This window comes from Phyllopteryx taeniolatus, chromosome 11, assembly GCF_024500385.1.
Source record: "Phyllopteryx taeniolatus isolate TA_2022b chromosome 11, UOR_Ptae_1.2, whole genome shotgun sequence".
NCBI classification, from domain to species: Eukaryota; Metazoa; Chordata; class Actinopteri; order Syngnathiformes; family Syngnathidae; genus Phyllopteryx; species Phyllopteryx taeniolatus.
Genome location: NC_084512.1, coordinates 7,836,616 through 7,858,254, shown reverse-complemented (window position 1 = coordinate 7,858,254; position 21,639 = coordinate 7,836,616). Strand labels below are relative to the sequence as shown.

The 21,639-nt window shown below is 41.8% G+C and overlaps 1 protein-coding gene across 1 annotated transcript in view; it reads left to right on the top strand.

The window, feature by feature from the left end:
- b3gat2 (beta-1,3-glucuronyltransferase 2 (glucuronosyltransferase S)) overlaps nucleotides 1–21,639 on the top strand; it is a 47,588-nt gene that overhangs the window by 3,897 nt on the left and 22,052 nt on the right. The gene's annotated exons all lie outside the window — the stretch shown is intronic.

Here is a 21,639-nt window from a genome sequence, read left to right as displayed (position 1 = left end):
TCTGAATGTTCCAGGGAGCACGTTGGGGCCATAATACGTAAGTACTGAAAAGCCAATCATATCACCATAGACTTGCCTCAATCAGGTGCTCCTCTCAAGATTTCTGACAGAGGAGTGCAAATAATAATCAGAAGAGTTGTCCATGAGCCAAGGACCACCTGTGGAGAGCTTCTAAAAGAGCTGGAATTAGCATCTACTGTTGTCACAAGGAAAACAGTGAGTAATGCACTCCGTGGCCATGGCCTGTATGCATGCTCACCATGCCAGACCCCATTGCTAAAAAAAAAAAGCATGTCAAAGCTCGTTAAAAGTTTGTTGAACAACAGTTGGACAAGCCAGTTAAATACCGGGAGAATATAGACTGGTCGGATGAGAGCAAAATTGAACTCTTTGGTTGCCATAATGGGCCGGCACGGTGGACGACTGGTTAGAGCGTCTGCGTGGGTTTTCTCCGGGGCACTCCGGTTTCCTCCCACATCCCAAAAACATGCATGAATTGGAGACTCTACATTGCCCGTAGGTGTGACTGTGAGTGCAAATGGCTGTTTGTTTGTATGTGCCCTGCGATTGGCTGGCAACCAGTTCAGGGTGTGCCCCGCCTCCTGCCCGATGATAGCTGGGATAGGCTCCAGCACTCCCGTGACCCTTGTGAAGATAAGCGGCTTAAGAAATGGATGGATGGATGGATGCCATAATGCACACCATGTTTGGAGGAGAAATGGCACTGTACATCACCCTAAAAACACCATCCCAACAGTGAAGTTTGGAGGTGGGAACATGATCAACGAAAAATGGTGTATGGATGCTCATGCTCATGCTCACTGTGCGAAGTACCATCCTGTTTCAAACGCTCCACCATCATTCCAATCCCCAAGAAACCTACAATCTCGGGTCTAAATGACTACAGGCCTGTCGCCTTGACATCTGTGGTCATGAAGTCCTTTGAACATCTCGTGCTGGACCACCTCAAGAGCGTCGCAGGTCCCCTGCTTGACCCCCTGCAGTTTGCCTACCGAGCAAGCAAGTCTGTGGATGATGCAGTCAACATGGGACGGCACTTCATCCTAGAACACCTCGACAGCGCAGGGACCTACGCAAGGATCCTGTTCGTGGACTTCAGCTCAGCGTTCAACACCATCGTCCCTGAACTCCTTTCCTCCAAGCTTCTCCAACTCAGTGTCTCGCCTGCCATCTGCCAGTTGATTTACAGCTTTCTGACGAGCAGGACACAGGAGGTGAGGCTGGGGGAGGCTACCTCATCCACATGCAGGATCAGCACTGGGGCACCCCAATGTTGTGTCCTCTCTCCGCTGCTCTTCTCTCGCTACACGAACGACTGCACCTCAACGCACCCGGCTGTCAAACTCCTGAAGTTTGCAGATGACACCACTGTCATCGGCCTCATCAAAGACGGTGACAAGTCTGCATATCGACAGGAAGTGGAGCGGTTAGAACTGTGGTGCGGCCGACATAACCTGGAGCTGAACACGCTCAAGACTCTAGAGATGATGGTGGACTTCAGGAGGCGTCCTTCGCCACAGTTGCCCCTCACACTGTCCAGCTGCCTTGTGTCAACAATCGAGACCTTCAAGTTCCTGGGAATTACAGTCTCTCACGACCTGAAGTGGGCGATGAACATCAACTCCGTCCTCAAAAAGGCCCAGCAGAGGATGTACTTCCTGTGGCTTCTGAGGAAGCATGGCCTGCCACAGGAGCTGTTGAGGCAGTTCTACACAGCGGTCATCGAATCAGTCCTGTGTTCTTCCATCACAGTCTGGTTTGGTGCTGCTACAAAAAAGGACAAACTCCGACTGCAACGGACGATCAAAACTGTTGAAAAGATTGCCGGTACCCCCCATACCCACCATTGAGGACTTGCACGCTGCCAGAACTAAGACAAGAGCGTGCAAAATCCTCTCAGCTCTTCCCGCTCCTTCCCTGAGGTAGGCGCTACCGATCAATGCAAACTAGAGCTAGCAGACATTCCAACAGCTTTTTCCTTCTTGCCATCAACTTCTTAAACAGCTAACCTACAATTCCATTGCAACATGCTGCCAAAGTTTTTTGTCTTGAGTTTGTTGTCACATTTCTGTCGGGCCAATTATACATTACTCGTGCACTCACTGTAGTAGTCACGCCATGCTGCACTATTTGCATATCTGTTGTTGACCAATACTGGCCACTCATGCCAGAGTAGCATCTGCACCACTTGCACACTGACTGAGGAGTATCTGCAACATTTGCACAATCAACATTGTCCCAGATTATCACACTATTAGTCACTTTAAACTGCATACACTCGTTGACGTCTCGGCGCCCTTTGCACAATGGTCATTGCACCGGACTATTGCTATATTAGTCATTCAAACTGCTCTAAGTGCTAAAGGACTCTGCATCTTTTTGCACAATTATAAAAATAAACAAATAAATTTGTTCCGGCATTACCGGATAACTAGCAACCCTTTATTGCTCAGTGACTGTTTTTCTCAATGTCTTTGTCTCTGTCAATTGACTGTCTATTGTCGTACTAGAGAGGCTCCAACTACCGGAGACAAATTCCTTGTGTGTTTTTTGGACATACTTGGCAAAATAAAGATGATTCTGATTCTGATGGTGTGGGGCTGCTTTTCAGAAAATGGTACTGGTAAACGTCACATTATTAAAGGAAGGTTGAATGGGCAAATGTACCAAGACATTCTTGGCAAAAATCTGCTGCCATCTACGAGGATGATGAAAATGAAACAAGCGTGGACATTTCAGCAGGATAATTATCCAAAACATACTGCCAAGGAAACTCTCAATTGGCTTCAAAGAAAAAAATAAAAAAGTTGCTTGCATAGCCCAGCGAATCACCGGACTTGAATCCAATCAGAATGGATGGACATGTTCCTTTTAGATTAGATATCTGCAACAAATGGACAATGTTGGTCTATGTTTTGTTCCTCTATGCTTCCCCAACAGTTTACTGTGGCAAAGAAAAATTCACACTCAGTGTTTGCCATGCTGGAGTTGAGTGTGCTCAGTGTAGAATGTGCCGCTGTAGCTCTCTAAAAAGAGCATCTGTTTTATTATATGATAGAAGCCCGTCCTCCCTCTCACTTGCTGCCTATTTCATTAGCAGCACTGCTGTGCCAGTAATAGTCTGTCATAGAGAGACAATGGTCTGTCATGCAGAAGGAATCACCTGGAGCGAACCACAGCAGGCTCGGGGCTGGACGATGGCAAAAAATAAAGAGGAACCTTCATATTAGAAATGTAATGATATTTGAGTTATATTTAAACAACACTTATATTCATAGTTTTTTAATATTGTGATGGAACATTTTGTCAAAGCATGTTTTCATAAAGAAGGATTTAAGTTACAATACCAAGAGAACAAAACATTCTTATTACATTTTTATTTAAATGTCTGTTGAGCAGAACTCCCAGATCACCCACTTAAGTTATGTGTTGTGCTCTGTTAATATTTATTTCATACATGCTTTAATTTTTAAGCATCTAACATTGTCTTTGTCGATTTGCTTCAACCTTGAATTCAGTTACATAGTTGCAGCCAAGCTAAATGAATCATTACTTGATGAAAAATTTAAATATGTGTGTTGTCAGTGTGGTATGTCTTTACATAACAGAATATAATTGAATTTTTGAGCTGTTTAGTAAGGAATGCCAATGCAATATCCCCATATTTGCACTAATTTAAATCCACCAGCATGTTAAGGGATACACATTTATACAGTATATGTAGATTTTGAAAAAACACACACAGACACACATACACACACACACATATATATATTTGTATTATGCTGACTTTAGATCGAGGGTTATCTGTGATTTTCAGTTGTAATACTTTAGGTAGAGCTATGTAATTTATACAGCCGTGTTAAATAAATGAATGTCTACCGGTAACTTAAGGAAAAAATACAAATATAAAGCACAGAGCTAAAAATGACAAATATATTTGTAATTTACTTAAGCTAAATAAGCTAAAATACACAATAACAAAACTTACAGTGCTGAAAGAATAAGGTTGATCAGCACGTGAACACCCTGCTTAAATTTTGAACACCAGTTGCATAGTTTTTAAAATATTACATTACATTCTTTTAGCTTAATTTGGTTTTCATGTATTGACCTATGCCCATCCCAACCTGTGGACAAAATACCCTTGCGTTAAGAAACTAAAACCCACAATGGTCAGTGAAATATCTCGAAACTGATGTGACTGGATTCCAGGATTTGAAACAATACAGACTGACCAGCCAAAAAACGTGTCTTTTGGACAAAATTGGAGTTTTCCCAGCCATATCAGCTCCCTGTTAAAACTGACTGTACCTACTGTGAAACATGGATGTATATTTTGCTTTTGTTTAACAATAGGCCAATTATATAACATTATTTTGACAAGTAGCTTTTATACTGAATGGATGTGCAGTTGCCCAATTATTTAGAAAATGTGGCAAGGACAAAATCTATCTCACTTCTGACTCTACCCTTACCACTACTCTGCTTTGTTGTTGATTACACATGAAAGAGACTGCCCAGTCTGTTTTTCCCTGAGACGACAGCAGAATAATGAGCTAAATGTGTTACAAACAACCCCTTCTTCCTTCTAATGAAAAAAACATTGGTAGGTAGCAAATGTTTAACAAGGCTCCCTATTCTCTGACTGGAGAGAAATCAGGTGGAAAGGCAATTTGCATCAGGACAAGCTTAAAGAGGTGTAATTTTGAGTTAGTGGATGTTGGCAAGGTCATTGTTTTGCATGCTTTATTATGCACATTATACTGTATTTTCCTACGTCTCCCAGGAGCCAATGTGAAGTAAAAAAAAATGTGTGACTGCTAATATGAAGTCATAAATGCGATTATAGCTTAATTCCTCTTTCAGACACTGTTTTTACTGGTTGGTTTTGCAGGTATTTGTGCACTGTCCGACAGGCTTAAGCCTAATACCATGCGAGTTTGCATATTCTCACCCTGCTTGCATGGTTTTTTTTTTTTTTTTTTTAGCCCAGCTTACTCCAGTAGTCCAAAAACAGGTATGTTAGATGAACTGCAGACCCTAAATTTGTCATAGGTCTTGTGAATATTTTTGGTCAGTCCTGTGAGTTTTCTAGAACACAGTTCACCATGTTATCTGGATCATGTTTGAATTTTGTGTTTATAACAGTGCTTGAAATTTCAACATGATCCAAAATAGTATCCCTTTCTTTGGTTTGAGAGCTGTAAGTAGTTCAGATCTGGAAAGCGTCACCCTCGGATGAAAGGAAATTGGATGTTCAGTGACAACCCTGCCACGGCTCAAGTTCAACATGAACTGGAAACAGCAGGAACACTGTTACTGGTCACAGTGAAGCAAGTTGTGAATTGCCATGGACTGAGAGGGTGCTGACCAAGAAAGAAGCCCCTGCTTTATAACTGACACCCTCAAGCCTGACTGACATTTACAGCTGACCATGAATGGGACAAAAATATATTCTGAACAAATATTTTTTCTGCTTGGACGCGACAAAGATTAAGCTACCGTATTTTCACGACCATAAGGCGCACTTAAAAGTCTTAAATTTTCTCCAAAATGGACGGGGCGCCATATAATGCGGCGCGCCTTATGTGTGCACCGAGTTCCAAAATCTCTAAATGTTGTTGTGTGACTTTAATGAGCGCTCCGCTTGACTGACTGGGAGCATTACCTGCTGACACGCTGCTTATATAGAGGAAGGCGGACGCGACCGAGGACAGCATACGGACGTAAAGGGGGAAGGGTGCGCGTGACAGAGGACGCTAAAGATACGCCCCCATTCGGTATATAGTTCCGGTATGTGCATCGGTTTGGCTAAGGACCCCCCGAAAATGGCACCTACGAAGAGACACGCTTACGAAGCACAGTTTAAACTGCAAGCTATCAGTTACACGGAGGAACATGGGAATCGAGCAGAATTCAAGATCAACGAATCCATGGTTTGCAAGTGGAGGAAGCAGGAAAACGAGCTTCGCCAAGTCAAGAAGACGAAGCCGAGTTTCCGCGGAAACAAGGCGAGGTGGCCCGAATTGGAAGACCAACTCGAGCAATGGATTAATGAGCAAAGAACAGCCGGGAGCAGCGTCTCTACAGTCACCATTCGACTGAGTGCAAGAACTCGGAGCTTGCCATCATTCCGGGAGGCTTGACGAAGGAACTCTAACCGCTGGACATCGGTGTAAACAGGGCATTCAAAGTGAAGTTGTGAGTGGCGTGGGAGCCATGGATGACAGATGGCGAACACAGCTTTACTAAGACTAGGAGGCAGCGCCGGGCGAGTTACGCCATAGCTTGTGAATGGCTTGCGGATGCTTGGGCTAACGTGTATGCTTGCACTGTTGTTCGAGCGTTCATAAAAGCCGCCATCATTTCTGAGGAGCCGCACGGCAACGAGACTGACTCCGACGAGTACGAGAGGGAACCTGGCGTGTTTGATGGAGAACTTGCCCAGCCGTTCATTTCGGATACAGAAGATGAGGACTTTGATGGATTTGTGGATGAGGATTGGTCAAAAAATAACGTGAGTACATTGTTAAATACTTCAATAAAGTACAACCAAACTCAGTTTTGCTCCCGCTGCCTTTTTAAAAACATTGTTTTAGGGTGCATGCATGCTACCGTATGTTTTAAGCAAGCGTATGTTTTACCATGCCTGTGCCCAATAATACGGTGTGCCTTATGTATGTGTTAAATACAGAAATAGACCCCGTGACTGAGACGACGCCTTTTAATACGGTGCGCCTTATGGTGGTGAAATTACCATACCTAGTCACAACGCGTGGACAACAAACGTGTGGAGAGGTCAGGTTGAGGCTTTTAAAAACCTAGGAACATCACTGTACCAACTGGTTTTTAAATGGGTGAAGCTGGCTAACATTAGGCTTCTGGAATGGCCAAAGCCCTGACCTCAACCCGATTGAACATTTTTGGGCTATGCTTAAAAGGAAAGCACATAATTTAAATAAACTGTTAAGGTTCAGTGCAGGAAGGAGGATCCAAGAGCAGCACAATGTGATTGACAGGTTTACTGAATGAATGTTTATTCAAGCCAACGAAGAAGGGGTCAGGATCTTGGCAGGCAGGAGACAGGATTGTTAAGGCAGGGGTGCAGGCGCAAAGTAGTGCAGGAATCTAAAAAGAAATGTTTAAGACAACTACAAAAGTACAAAGCAATTAAGAGCTGGATGAGATTTACTCGATGCACATTGTAATTCGATCAGGCGACGTGGTGGAGTGGTGGCACTGGCTATTACTGCAGCTGATGATGATAGCTTGTAGCTGAGGCTCTGCTCAGACATGCCAAAGGCCTATTCTGCACAGAAGGGAGGCGAGGCAACCAACTTGAAATGAATGAATTCTGACAAGAAGCATGGTCAAATATCATTGACAGCTTGTTTATGGTTACAAACAGGTCTAATAAAGTTTGCTAAGGGACTAAATATGAGTGGGGTGTACATATACTGTATATTCAAGCCCGTCATTCCATACAAGAAAAAGAACAATAGAAATCATTTAAAGGCCAAATTAACAACATTCTTGCCCATAATGATTATGATTTTGGGTATGTCAACTTCTGAGTGCAACTATATTTGCAGCATCTTATCAACGTTACGCAGTGGCGGTCCAAGCATTTGGTACCGAGGCCTTCAGTGGCGACCTATCCAACTTAATCCACCTCCTAATACCACCACTATCAGGTCACATTAGCAGGAACTAGCAGTACTATACAAAAACACAAAATAACAGCACACAATATAGTCTGGACCAGTAAATGAATATTTATCTAAGCATAAAAAATATAAATAAAACACATCATACTTAGGCACTGATAGTGTAGAGGCATATTCGCCTGACTTTGGTACAGGCAGCGTGGGTTCAGTTCCCAACTCAGTGACGGTTAGGGTTGAGAATCGAAAACTGATTGGAACTGGGACTAACGTCACCTGGAATTGTTCAAATTTATAAATTTCAATGCCTGCAGTTCGCCGACCTCAAAGAAGAAAAGGCGAAAACCAATGAAGAAGCAGTGAAAACCAATAAAGAAGAACACGCACGAAGACGTGCTTGTGAAACAACGGTGGTGGCGAACAAAAGTGTGTCTTAACTTTGTTGAAATGAATGACCAGTCGCCTTAGTGCAACACTTGGAATAAGATTATATTGTGCAAAGGAGGCTTGCACGATGTGTAGAAGTCTGACGTGCTCCGAGCCTCAGCCTACACTGCGCGGAGCTTCAGTGAAGTCAACTCTCAGTCAATTGGATGAGTGAAACAATAAAATAAAATCTATGCCAACATTGAGGCAGCTAACAAGGTAAACAGTTGGTTTCACTTTTTCACTGGTCCATCCATCCATCCATCCATCCATTTTCCAAGCCGCTTATCCTCACAAGGGTCGCGGGAGTGCTGGAGCCTATCCCAGCTATCATCGGGCAGGAGGCGGGATACACCCTGAACTGGTCACCAGCCAATTGCAGGGCGCACATAAACAAACAACCATCCCCACTCAGATTCACACCTAGGGGCAATTTAGAGACTTCAATTAACCTACCATGCATGTTTTGGGGATGTGGGAGGAAACCGGAGTACCCTGAGAAAAGCCACGCAGGCACGGGGAGAACATGCAAACTCCACACAGGCGGGGCTAGGGATTGAACCCCGGTCCTCAGAACTGTGAGGCAGACGCTCTAACCAGTCGCCCTCACCGTGCCGCCTACGTAAGAGCCGATGAGAGGAAAAAAAAAAGCTCAACATTGAGCTAAAACTTCACTGTAGCAACTTTACATCACAATGAATTCGGAGAAAAATCACAAAAACGTCTCACAGTATCACAAACACTAACCTTGTGCCTCATCGGTGCGTAAGGAAAGGAATCAACGTTTTGTAGCATTTGGTTCCATTCATTAAAACATTTTTCATTTTTTTTTAAATCACCTGTGTTGTGTGAAGTTACTTTTCGTGCCAAAATGCTGAGTTCCGGTGCGTACCCTTCAAACTAAAAGGCTTACAAGCTTAAAACAAGAAGTCAAGTTAAAACTTGCCCATATAAACCATTTGACGTGATAAAACAGTCCCAAATAACTATTTTAACAATGCTATATTTAACTCTTAGCTGCAACATTAATTAATGAATATTAAGTCAATTGGGTTAGTTCCACACACATTGCCTTTCAGTTCATAGTTTTGATATTGATGCAAATCAGAGAGTTGTCTCCTAAATATGTAAGAGCCTACATATTTAAAGAGAATTGCTGAAAACGTGCAAAAACTGAGAGCTATGTAGTGCTGAATTTTGTAGCGTTAATTTTTCGGGTTTGGCTAAAACGGGACCCAGTGACGCACTTGGGCCGCTGGCATGAGCTGCCCCTCCCCTATTATATTAAGAGAATAAATTAGTACAATTAACTGGAACAAATACTGGGTTGTAAATGTAAGTACAGCAAATTGTTCTGATTGTCTTTAGGCCCGCATAGAAGGCCCTGACAGTCACCACTGACATTAGACTATGTTGATGAATAATGGTGATGACAAATCTGGTGATCCGTGCATTTTAGCCACTTGCGCACGTCTTGTTTCAGACGCGTGCGGTAGTGGGTACCCCCCTCCCTTGTTCCTGAAAAGCTGACTGTGGGAACGGAGGAGCTTTCAGCTGACAGCAGCATAGCAGAACCGTTTGATGCAGCTGCAGCAGCCCGACATCTAGGAGAGACTTTTGGCAAACCTTTTTTGAATAATTTAACTTCACCAAGCCCAGACAGCTTCACAGGACAGGTCGCTTATTTTAGGGACCAGGTATGATGCTGAATATACTAAGCTGATATGGAACTGGCCACAATTTTTTTGGATGGAGATTCCATGCATTGAGGCCATTAAAAAGGAATTATCTCTGTCATTTAAAACATGTTCCAAGTGCTACCCTGTATTTATCAATTTTGATTAAATCAGCTGTTTGAGCCGCCAAATACGATGAGACAAGTAATAAACAACTGCTAGATTTATAGCTAATTGCCTAGTTGGTTACTAGTTTTGTTGTTGTTGTTGTTGTTGTTGTTGTTTATACAAACAGTCGCTTAAAGCACTGTTCCCCAACCTTCTTTGCACTGCGAACCGATTAGGAGTCGGCATTCTTCTCACGGACCGGCTGTGGTGGCGTGCATACATACATACACACTAACACACACACACACACACATATATACATTTTATATATATATATATATATATACACACACACACAGACTGCAGTTCCGTAGCTCCTCAATGAGAGTAGATATTTAACTCGGTAAAAGTAGTTCTGCCTGTGTCGAGCAGAAACCTACGACTGTATCTGTATCAGAGCGGACTTGGTGCGTGAGAGTTAACTGTTGCGATAAACCCGTATTTTAAGTAGGACTCCTGATATCGTGTTGTTTCGTTCGCGAACGTTTTGTTCAAGAGAACAAATCTTTTCAGTTAACATAATGAGCTGAATTAGTTTATGAAATCGGACTGGAAACAGAAGCGTTCGAGCCGGCTGGGACTGGAAACGGAAGGGTTCTGTGCAGTCTCGACGTGTCAATTAAGACGCGCAGCTGTTGCGGCGGAGAAGATCCGGTCAATTTTCAAAATAAAACACATTGACACGTGAATTGCAAGTCAACAGAAATGACATGAATTGGTCATTCTTTCTCTGCGGCCCGGTAACAAATGCCTCACGGCCCGGTACCGGTCCGCGGACCGGTGGTTGGGGACCACTGGCTTAACGGAGTAGGAAAAGTTGCTGAGTTTGCAACACTGTCAGTCAGTACGTTTACGCATCAGTTGTGCGACCGGCAGAGGACATTCTCTCCATTTATTTCACACTTGTCTATGTAGTCCAAGTTTACATGCTATTAGAGCTTTGACCAAGCTTTCTGCCTCTGCACTGCCAGGCCATTTTTATCAGACAAGATAATTAAGTTTGATTAAACAGCGGGATAATAGAAAAGGGGTTAGCACATCCGCCTCACAGTTCTGAGGTTGAGGGTTCCAATCCGGGCTCCAGCATCCCTTTGTGGAGTTTGCATGTTGTCCTCGTTCTTGCGTAGGTTTTCTCTGTGTACGCTGGTTCAAATGGGACACAAAGAGAAACTGGTGGCGATCAAGGAACCGAAGGGGATATGAGGAATTCAATTTTCTCAAGATTTTCTCAAGTCCCTATGAGCAATTATCATAATTACATAGTGTAGTGGGAGAAGTGAAAGTGGGGGTTGTAATGTCAGAGAAGGAAAGTGGAAAGGAGACGAACCTCGCTGGCGGAAATCATCCGTTGTTAGGCAGGCGGTAAGATAAGAATAGAGAAGAGAGGATGGTGACAGGAAGGCAGAAAGCTTTTAAGGCCCGATGTAAATGTAAAAAGTGTTATGCATCAGCGCCTTGCTCATTTCCATGGGCTTTTTTTTTTCCCCCCTGATCTGGCAATTTAAGTAGACAATTCTGGCTATGTTATGAGCTCCCTCAAGCTATCATTTTGTGCCCCACTGTGAACAGTAATGGCTTAGATTGATAGAAACTTTTTTCTTGAAGATAAACATAGCTAACAGATTTGATAAAAAGCTCTTTGTGCTCTCTCTCAACTGAGAATGACTTCTAAGGAAAGGTTTGCCCATTAATCAGGTTGCTGAAACCTCTTTTTGGCAACGAAAGTCACATGTAGGAGAATGTGTCTGATTGCAAGGCATTCTCTTCTGATGAAAATGAAGCGTTGACCCCACTATTGTCTTTTGACCACCAGCAAACACAGTTATTGTGGTCTGTCTCCACACTTCAACAACAGGGTAGACGTAATGATGCTAATGTCATCCAAATGGTTCCAGATATGCTGTCAGCAATGTCCAAGACGTAAAGTCAGCATTTGAGCTCTTCATAACAGCATTATTCAAAAGCGATTTACTGTCAATAACATGATTGGTTACAGTTGGAAAGACTTGGATGTGACCCACTTGCAAGCCTACATTGGGTTGCATATTTTTGAAGGCGTGTACAAGGCAAAGGGTGAAATAACAGCTTGCATTTGGGCCGCTGACACTGGAAGAACAATATTTCTAGTCATGCCTCTCAACACATTCCGTGGTTTTATCTGTGTCGTACGCGTTGATGACAGACAAATTACACCGTGGAAAATATCTAGCACTTAGAATAGCGTAAAGCCATCCCTGATATAATGCACAAATATACTTTTTCATAAGTTACAGTATAAGTTACGTTATATGTTGCTTGATGATGTTCTAATTATATTTTGAAAATAGTTTTCTTTTCCTGGGGTCAAATTGATCCACAACATAATTTATCATGCTTTTCTTCATGACATGACAAAAAAATAAAAATAAAAAAATCTTTACAAATGTTTTAGACAGCACAAATATGTCCTAATGTAATAATATAAATACATTAAAAGACAAAAAGTATATATCCTCACTAGGGTCGCGGGTATGCTGGAGCCTAATCCCAGCTGACTCTGTGCAGGCGGCGGGATACACCCTGAACTGGTCGCCAGCCAATCGCAGGGGACATCGGAACAAACAACCATTCGCACTCACATTCACACCTACGGGCAATTTAGAGTTTACAAATAACCTACCAGGCATGTTTTTGGGATGTGCCCACGCAGGCACGGGGAGAACATGCAAACTCCGCACAGGCGAGGCCGGGATTTGAAGCCCATTCCTCAGAAATGTGAGGCAGATGTGCTAACCAGTTGTACACCGTGCCACCAATAAGTCAGTATTTTAACAAATACAATAATGTATGATTGAGTAGCAACAAGTCCAGGGTATCATCTGCCCCTCGCCCAAAGTCAGCTGGGATAGGCTTCAGCAACCAGCGACCCTGAACAGGATAAGCAATATAGAAAATGGATGGATCGGTGGACTATAATAAACACATTGTTGAACTCAGCTGGTGTTGCTAATGTTGGGGCCAGTGAGAATATTTACACTGAAATTTAAAAATGGTGGCACGACGATTGTGGACCCAGCATGCAATTCTCGACTGCGTGCTCTACAGCAAAGATGCTGATGTGCTGCACCACAAGGTCGGCACATAGAGTGAGCTGCCAAACTGTTCTGCCTGTCCCTTAAATCAGCTATGGTTGCTACCTCCACTGCCGGCTTATCAGCATAACATTAACTTTTCCATCTAGTAGTTTCTACAGAATGGAAAATACGACATGCAGCAGGAAAGCTGCAGAGAAACAGCTGTGTTAAAAACTGTAAGTTAATCCACATTCATCATTGTTGTTATGCAAATTAAATTCTGGTACATGCAGCAGTTCAGTAATGTCAAGCACTGCACCCCTGAACGTCATACAGCTAATCAGCGTTATTTGGGGTCATTGAACTGCATCAAAAAAAAAAAAAAAAAAAAAAAGTCTTCCTGATCCCAAAATCTAATTTTAAATGGCGCTTGCACTTTATGAAGCATGCACTGTAGGAGCACACAGTATGAAATCACCTTCATCTATTTTGTTTCAACGCATAAACCCATGAAGCATTCAACCTTCACACATACAATGCACCATTGCATCCCAGTTTCATAGCTCATCCCCAGCCCCACTTAATTTGATTCATTCATTTTCTCCCGCGCAATTCTTCCCCCATCAGTGCTCCGATTGCCTCTTCCATGCATATTAATAAAACAAAGACAAAAATACACATGAATAAAATCACAACCAACCTTCATCGTGGTACACAAACAACACAATGATGGCTCTTTCTTCGGGTGGGAGGTAGGATTTGATGATATGATTTCATAGACCAAATTATTTAGCCTATGCACAATTCATTTCTCACCTACAGTATTTGTTTGCTGGCAAGAAGTCAGAATTATCTGATGGACCTGACCTGCTCTGAGACTTTGCGTCGCGGTTGTGGGACTCTCTTTTGTCTCCCTGTATGTCACATGTGTTTATTGACTGAGCCGGTGTCATTTGTCAGCACTCACCGCTTGCCATTTAATGTGCAGGAAAGATTAATGATTTGTTATTGCTGAGCAGGCTTTGCCCCCAGGTGAAGTGCTAATGAGATGGGAGCTACTGAGAATTTCTAATACGCATCGTCCGCTCCCAGCTGTAAAAGCTAAATTGCGATGTAGCAGAAGCTTTTAGAGATTCATCAGTGATGTTAAAGCACAGATCAGTGAGGCTAGGCTGTTGTCATCTCTCAAAAGTGAAAGTAGACAGAGTGGACGTAAAGTAGGAGTCATTACATTCATTGATTTACATTATAAAAATATAATGAGAGTAATTAAACTATCCAGTCTCCTGTTAGCTGTTTAACAGCAACCGAAATTCAGATATTTTGTAATAAATTTAGTTCCCATCTGTTCAAACCTACCATATGTTTACCAACATAATTATTCGTGCTCTATTGAATTTTTGTTTAACTTCAAGTATATCACACAGTGGCAACTGTACACTCAGGGGACTGGATTGCAAAGACTAATGTGCTTGAATGCAATTCATCACCATATACGTACAAAATTTTAAAAAGTAAATAAGGCAATAACTGAGTGTGCCTTCTTGTGCCGCCAGACCGTGAATTCTTACACTGCTGTGCAAGCGAGTTCACTGTGCGCCATTCGTGACCTCGAAATGAAGTATGGTGGCACCATCGTAAACCGAAGCTCCCCTGTACTCTTATAGACAACACAATCTGACATCTGCACTAGAGCTTGGTTAACACAAAAAGATTTTCTGTCTCTTGAGGTTTTTAAAATGTGAAACTACACACATGACAATTAAACAAATCTTAATGTGTATTCTTCATGTTGTTATCGTGAGTGGTGTACTGTCCAACAGCGCTTACCTCACATTTAACAATCTGCAGAGGTTTCGTCTGGCGCCGTTTGATCTAAAACTGTTTTGTCCGAAGCTGTTTGTCTGAGGAAGCTGTGTTTTGTGATAGTTAATGGTACAATTGCATCGACTTGACAGATGTTTTCCCAACGCTGTTTCGTCTGATGTTGCAATCCGATAAACATGACACCCTTTTTCCTGACACCCGACGACGATTAAGATGATGTCTGATACCTGATGCTGTTATTCCAGAAACCTGCAACATGTATTCCTCAAACGGTTGCTTTTAATCTCACATATGACACCTGAATCTGGCAGCTGCGGATGCCCTAAAATGTACAACGTACCACTGGCTGACAGCTGAAACATAACGAGAACTTAGTAACACAGCACAACTGAGCCACTGAGAACGAGAGCGGGCGAGCTCCATTTTTGTCCTTTTGCATTCTCAGATTTTGGAATTTTGCCAAATATAAACATTTTGGACTTGTCATGATAATATTGGATATTTTTAAATTGAATCATATGACTTGCACCTGTATCCACAACAGAGGTACTGTCATGGTCTTCAGTTTTATAGGTTAAATCCTAGCCAATATCATCTAGGTTGCCTGAAAGAAAAGAAACAAAAAAGTCCAAACATCTGTCAAATCTATTATTTTATTTAAGATGAAAACGACTGCTACTTACATCTAAACACTTAAAGTGTACAACTGAAAAGTAATGCTGCTAAATGCTAAATAAAAAAAACCATATTTGGATTATATGTCAAAGAAGCTATTAGAAAACATCAAATTAGGTTGCAAGAATTATCCCCAAAACAACAACTTGAGATCAGTTATGTCAGCATTCACTTTGCATTTGGAAACTGCACATTCATAATGAATAGAAAATGATTTGTTGCTCACCAGCGTGCTTGGTTGTTGTCCTTGAAGCCTGCGAGTTTGTTGATGACAAACATGATGAAAGGGCTCCTGCTCTCTCGTCTCCTCAGAGATATTTGTGTCCTCAGATTGAGTCTGGATTTACTGTTCTGTCCCCTGAGCAAATACAATCGAATGGAAACCTTCAATGGCAAATGTATCGTTATTCTTTTTTTTCCACCCAGAATACAGTTGTTCACACACGTCTCCCAAAAGAAGTATTTTGAGTTTTAAAAACACAGGAGGACTCCCTTTAAAAAAACGACATTGCGTGTCAATACAACTTTGTGTGTAGTGTAGGTGTAGAGAATGCTACAAGCTTGTAAGAGGTCTGAAATCATCATTCATCAAGGGGATGCACTGACTCCATTTAAACTCCCACATGTGTATTTTTAGACTCAATCACAGAACCCTGTTTGCGTGTACACTTTCCTTTACATCCTTTATTGTCCTGTCGCTGAATTTCTGGGATCAATTTCATTACAGAAATGCTCTCTGCAATATTTTTTCCCACTGTCAGCAGCATTTATGATGCAGTCAAAGCAAGCCTTCTACTCAACATTATTAGAGCTGCATACATGACATTATGGAGTAAAATCACATTGCCTAAGTGCTTGGCTTCGAAACATGAATGGGAGGCATAAACAGAAATTTACCATCATATTATATGAGCAAAATATGGTGTCTACAGTTTGAATCTTGCTTGAAATTCAGCATTGTATTTTCAAAGAAAATGTTATTGATACTATTTTTTGGTCAATAATTATTTTAAAAAAGGTATCCAAGTACTGTATTACCAACATGGATGACATGCATTGGTGATACAGTGCTTCGCATCGCGGACTTGCATGTAACTGGCATGGAATGTCAGTTGACTTTCAATTTTTTTTTTGTCTTTTGTGTCCTTTTGCGTCGTGTTAGTTTTTCTCCAACCATTAACTCAAGTGCGTAACACTGGCATATGAAGTTAGCCAATTGGCATTGAGTTTTGAGCGTGGCTGCCACAGAACACCAACTGCACTACTGTACTATATTCCATTTTTGCACAAATTAAAACATTAAGCCTATTCCCCAAATGCTCTGATTTAATATAGTGATTCCTTTGTTTACACATTGGTGGGCATTTGCCCATGGGTCAGTGAATGACAATTTGGTCTCTTTGTGTTTCCACATCATGTTGTGTTAGCAGTAGCGTTGGTAATGTGACTCTTTCAGATATGTGTGCAATGCTTTTATAAACTTTGCTTTACACTTCACACTTAAAAGCCCAAACCATGTTTATTTTCCGTCGTAGTGTCACTAGACCAATTGTAAGGTCTTGTGCATGCTTTTCCCCATGCTGAAATGATCTCTGATTTTATAGTGTTGATAGATTTTGTCAGTTTCTTACAATTGAAACCATTATCACCGAGGTTTTCTGCCAGTCAAATCCTTTTATGAATTTTCTGTTAAACTTCCAGGCTGTATAACAGGATGGAGTATTTTCTCACCTAACCCTTTTTTTTTTTTTAAATACAGGCTTAAATTGAAGTTTGTGTTGTAAAATATTCCTGTGACAGCAATAATGTGCAGATGGTGCTGTGTGTGAAGCAGTTCCCACAGTGAAGAACAATGCACCATCTGTTGAAGTACTGTTATCTCACAGCTATCTTCCCATTTTGCTCAATAATGTCACCTTTACTGCGGCGATGTATAAAGCATGTACTGTATCGCTCTCATTGCAAAGGTCTTCATAACTAATTGTGTGCATCGAACAAGTGGTTCAGAACAGTTCTGCTCACTGTGACATTGTTTTTTGCTCTAAATCACTAACTGTAGGATGTGTGAGCTGCAACAAGATAGTAAATAGTGTGACCTCACAGCACATCATTAAATTCAAAGAGGAACAGTGTAAACAAAAGACAGCCAGGGAGAACTTTTACATGTATTTTCCATGCTTTCTTGTTCTGTTGAGCACAAGAAAGTGTGTGTTCTTTGCATTCCCACTGTTGCAGTGAAGTGACGATTTTTGTCAATTGATCAATGGACTGCAACATGTCAAGGGACAACGTTTAGGTTCATGTGGTTGATGTACCTAAGCCTGAGAGTGCGAAACAGTGGTACAGTAAAAATCAGTAACGCATCACAACTTGAAATGCAACTGTCATGAACGGAACAGAGGATAGGACCCAAAAATGCACGACTCCAAAACAAATTGACAGTTTCCAAAAAGAGAGGTTTAATAGACGGGCATAGGTCGGTACACAGGCAGGCAATCCAAGAGAGGCAACAGTATCCAAAAACATGAGGCAAAGAGACAAGGTCGATAATCGGAACAGGGTCAAGTCTTACTGTGAATCTATGACGTGGAAACAAGGAATGCTGGAACGCGACGACAAGGTACAACGAACTGGCAACGAGAGGAAATGAGACACGAGGTTATATACAAGGGGTAATTAGGGTGAACGAGGCACAGGTGATGAAGATGCTCACAGGAGCAGGTGTGTGTGAAACAGGGGGGAAGACAAAACCCGGAACACACACACACATATGACAGCAACACTACATGTCGAATTTTAAATTAAACTGGATGTATTTTGGGGTTAAGTCAAGACAAAATTTTCTCTTGGTGTAAATGTGAGTGTGAATGGTTGTTTGTCTATATGTGCCCTGCTATTGGCGACCAGTCCAGGGGTTACCAAGCCTCTTGCCCAAAATCAGTCTTGGTAGTGCCAGCTCACTCATGACCCTAATGAGGAGAAGTGGAATAGAAAAATAATGCATGGATGGCCACTGGGAGCCAGGATCTTTTAAAAAATATTGCACGCAGCACTTCAGTAACTGAAATTGTTGCCCACAATTGCAGCTTCAAGAGCAACATCATGTATTTTTCAGGTTGAAATAGTGGGGATCGTTTGTTCCACATATAGAGAACATATAAAAAAGACATAGACAAAGACAAACACATAAAAAAGCATTACTTAATTTTTCTTTGAACAACTAGAAAGTGAAAAAATAATGCACACGGAAAATTATTTGGAAATACAATAAGTTGAAAGCCCTCTGAAAACAAAGAAGAGAACTTACATATAAAAAGGCATCCAAGCGTAATAATTAGATGCATTTTCATCCTCTTGGACAACCCCAATTCCAATGAAGTTGGGACGTTGTGTTAAACAAATAAAAACAGAATACAATGATTTGCAAATCATGTTCGACCTATATTTAATTGAATACACTACAAAGACAAGATATTTAATGTTCAAATTGATAAACTTTATTGTTTTTAGCAAATAATCCTGAACTTATCATTTTATGGCTGCAACACGTTCCAAAAAAGCTGGGACAGGGTCATATGTACCACTGTGTTACATCCCCTTTTCTTTTAACAACATTCAATAAACGTTTGGGAACTGAGGACACTAATTGTTGAAGCTTTGTAGGTGGAATTCTTTCCCATTCTTGCTTGATGTACAGCTTCAGCTGTTCAACAGTCCGGGGTCTCTGCTGTCGTATTTTATGCTTCATAATGCTCCACACATTTTCAATGGGAGACCGGTCTGGACTGCAGGCGGACCAGTCTAGTACCCGCACTCTTTTACTACGAAGCCACACTGTTGTAACACGTGCAGAATGTGGTTTGGCATCGTCTTGCTGAAATAAGCAGGGTCGTCCATGAAAAAGACGTTGCTTGGATGGCAGCATATGTTTCTCCAAAACCTGTATGTACCCTTCAGCATTAATGGTGCCTTCACAGATGTGCAAGTTACCCATGCCATTGGCACTAACACAGCCCCATAGACTCACAGATGCTGGCTTTTGAACTTTGCATCCATAACAGTCCGGATGGTTCTTTTCCACTTTGACCCGGAGGACACGACGTCCACAATTTCCAAAAACAATTTGAAATGTGAGTCACTGATGGTGTAGTGGTACACTCGCCTGACTTTGGTGCAGGCAGCGTGGGTTCAGTTCCCACTCAGTGACGGTGTGAATGTGAGTGCGAATGGTTGTCCGTGTCTATATGTGCCCTGCGACTGACTGGCGACCAGTTCAGGGTGTAGTCCGCCTTTCGCCCGAAGTTAGCTGGGATAGGCTCCAGCGACCCTAACCAGGATAAGCGGTGTTGAAATGGATGGATGGAATTTGAAATATGGACTCGTCGGACCACAGAACACTTTTCCACTTTTCATCACTCAATCTTAGAAGCCCAGAGAAGCGTTTCTGGGTGTTGTTGATAAATGGCTTTTGCTTTGCACAGTAGAGTTTCAAGTTGTACTTACTGATGTAGCGCCGAACTGTATTTATTGACATTGGTTGACAGTGTTTCTGAGCCCATGTGGTGATATCCTTTGCACATTGATGATGGTTTTTGATGCAGTGCCGCCTGAAGGATCGAAGGTCACGGGCATTCAATGTTGATTTTCGGCCTTGCCGCTTACATGCAGTGATTTCTCCAAATTCTCTGAACCTTTTGATGATATTATGGACCGTAGATGACGAAATCCCTAAATTCCTTGCAATTGTACGTTGAGGAACATTGTCCTTAAACTGGTCGACTATTTTTTCGTCCACTTGTTCACAAAGAGGTGAACCTCGCCCCATCTTTGCTTGTGAATGACTGAGCAATTCAGGGAAGCTCCTTTTATACCCAATCATGGCACCCACCTGTTCACCTGTGGCATGTTCCAAACATTCCTCTACTTTCTCAGTCTTTTTTGCCACCTGTCCCAGCTTTTTTGGAACGTGTTGCAGCCATACAATTCTAAGTTAATGATTATTTGCTAAAAACAATAATGTTTATCAGTTTGAACATTAAATATCTTGTCTTTGTAGTGCATTCAATTAAATATAGGTTGAACATGATTTGCAAATCATTGTATTCTGTTTTTACTTATGTTTAACACAATGTCTCAACTTCATTGGAATTGGGTTTGTAGTACAAAACTAGTTTGTCTCGTTTGTGACACCTGAAATCAAACGTTAGTATTCAGAGTATATGAGGGTCAGCCTTAACTTTTAACCACTCCTGAGCATGTATGCACACACACTGCTGGACTGCAGTGGAAATGTAATAAGGTGTATAACTAGACTGTGTTTTGAGAACATGTATTCAAAGTACTTGTAGTAGCTCATCAGCAGTCAAACCAGGACCACTAAGCCAAATAACAACCGTGCGCTGGGATCATCTCCAAATGCGTGTCAGCCTTTTATTCTTATGTTTCCAAGCCTTCTTTTCATCCTTGATTCCACAAGGTAGAAGAGCTCGAGTCCTTTGAGAATGACCTTAGAGAAGGGGAGGCCAGGCAGCAGCTACAGAGAAACCAGGGAAGGAGGTTTAAGTATGATAAGGTTGAACTCAAGGGTGCCCCAGTGAGAAGAGGGAAAGAGCTTCAAAGCAGTTTCCATTGCTGTGGCTCAGAGGCTCTGGACCTGGGGGCCCGGGCATGACACGGGTGTTATGGTGCAGAGCAAAAAAGCAGGAAATAGAAAATGTAAATTGAGGCGAAGAAAGGGATGTAGGGGGGAGTAAAACAATTTATTCGACTATTGTTTAATTATTAAACAAAAAAAAAAAGTGGTTATGAAACAAAACATGCTCGTAATCTCTCAACGTTATTTAAACGTGAAGACAATTTATAATTTTCAAACATATTTCAGCAAGAAACATGAAGTAGATGCACATGATTTGCTTTTGCGGGCCAGATAAAATGATGATGATGACGGGCCTTAAATTTGACACCTGTGAAATGGATGAAAGGCAAAGTCCTTGCTTCAACTTTTTTATCTGTCTCTCCCAGGGGAAGTTTACTATAAAACTGTCACGTGAAACAAAAGAGAATTAAACCTATATTTATTCATTGATTTTATCTGACAAAATTCCGGCTTTCTTAATGCTAGATTAA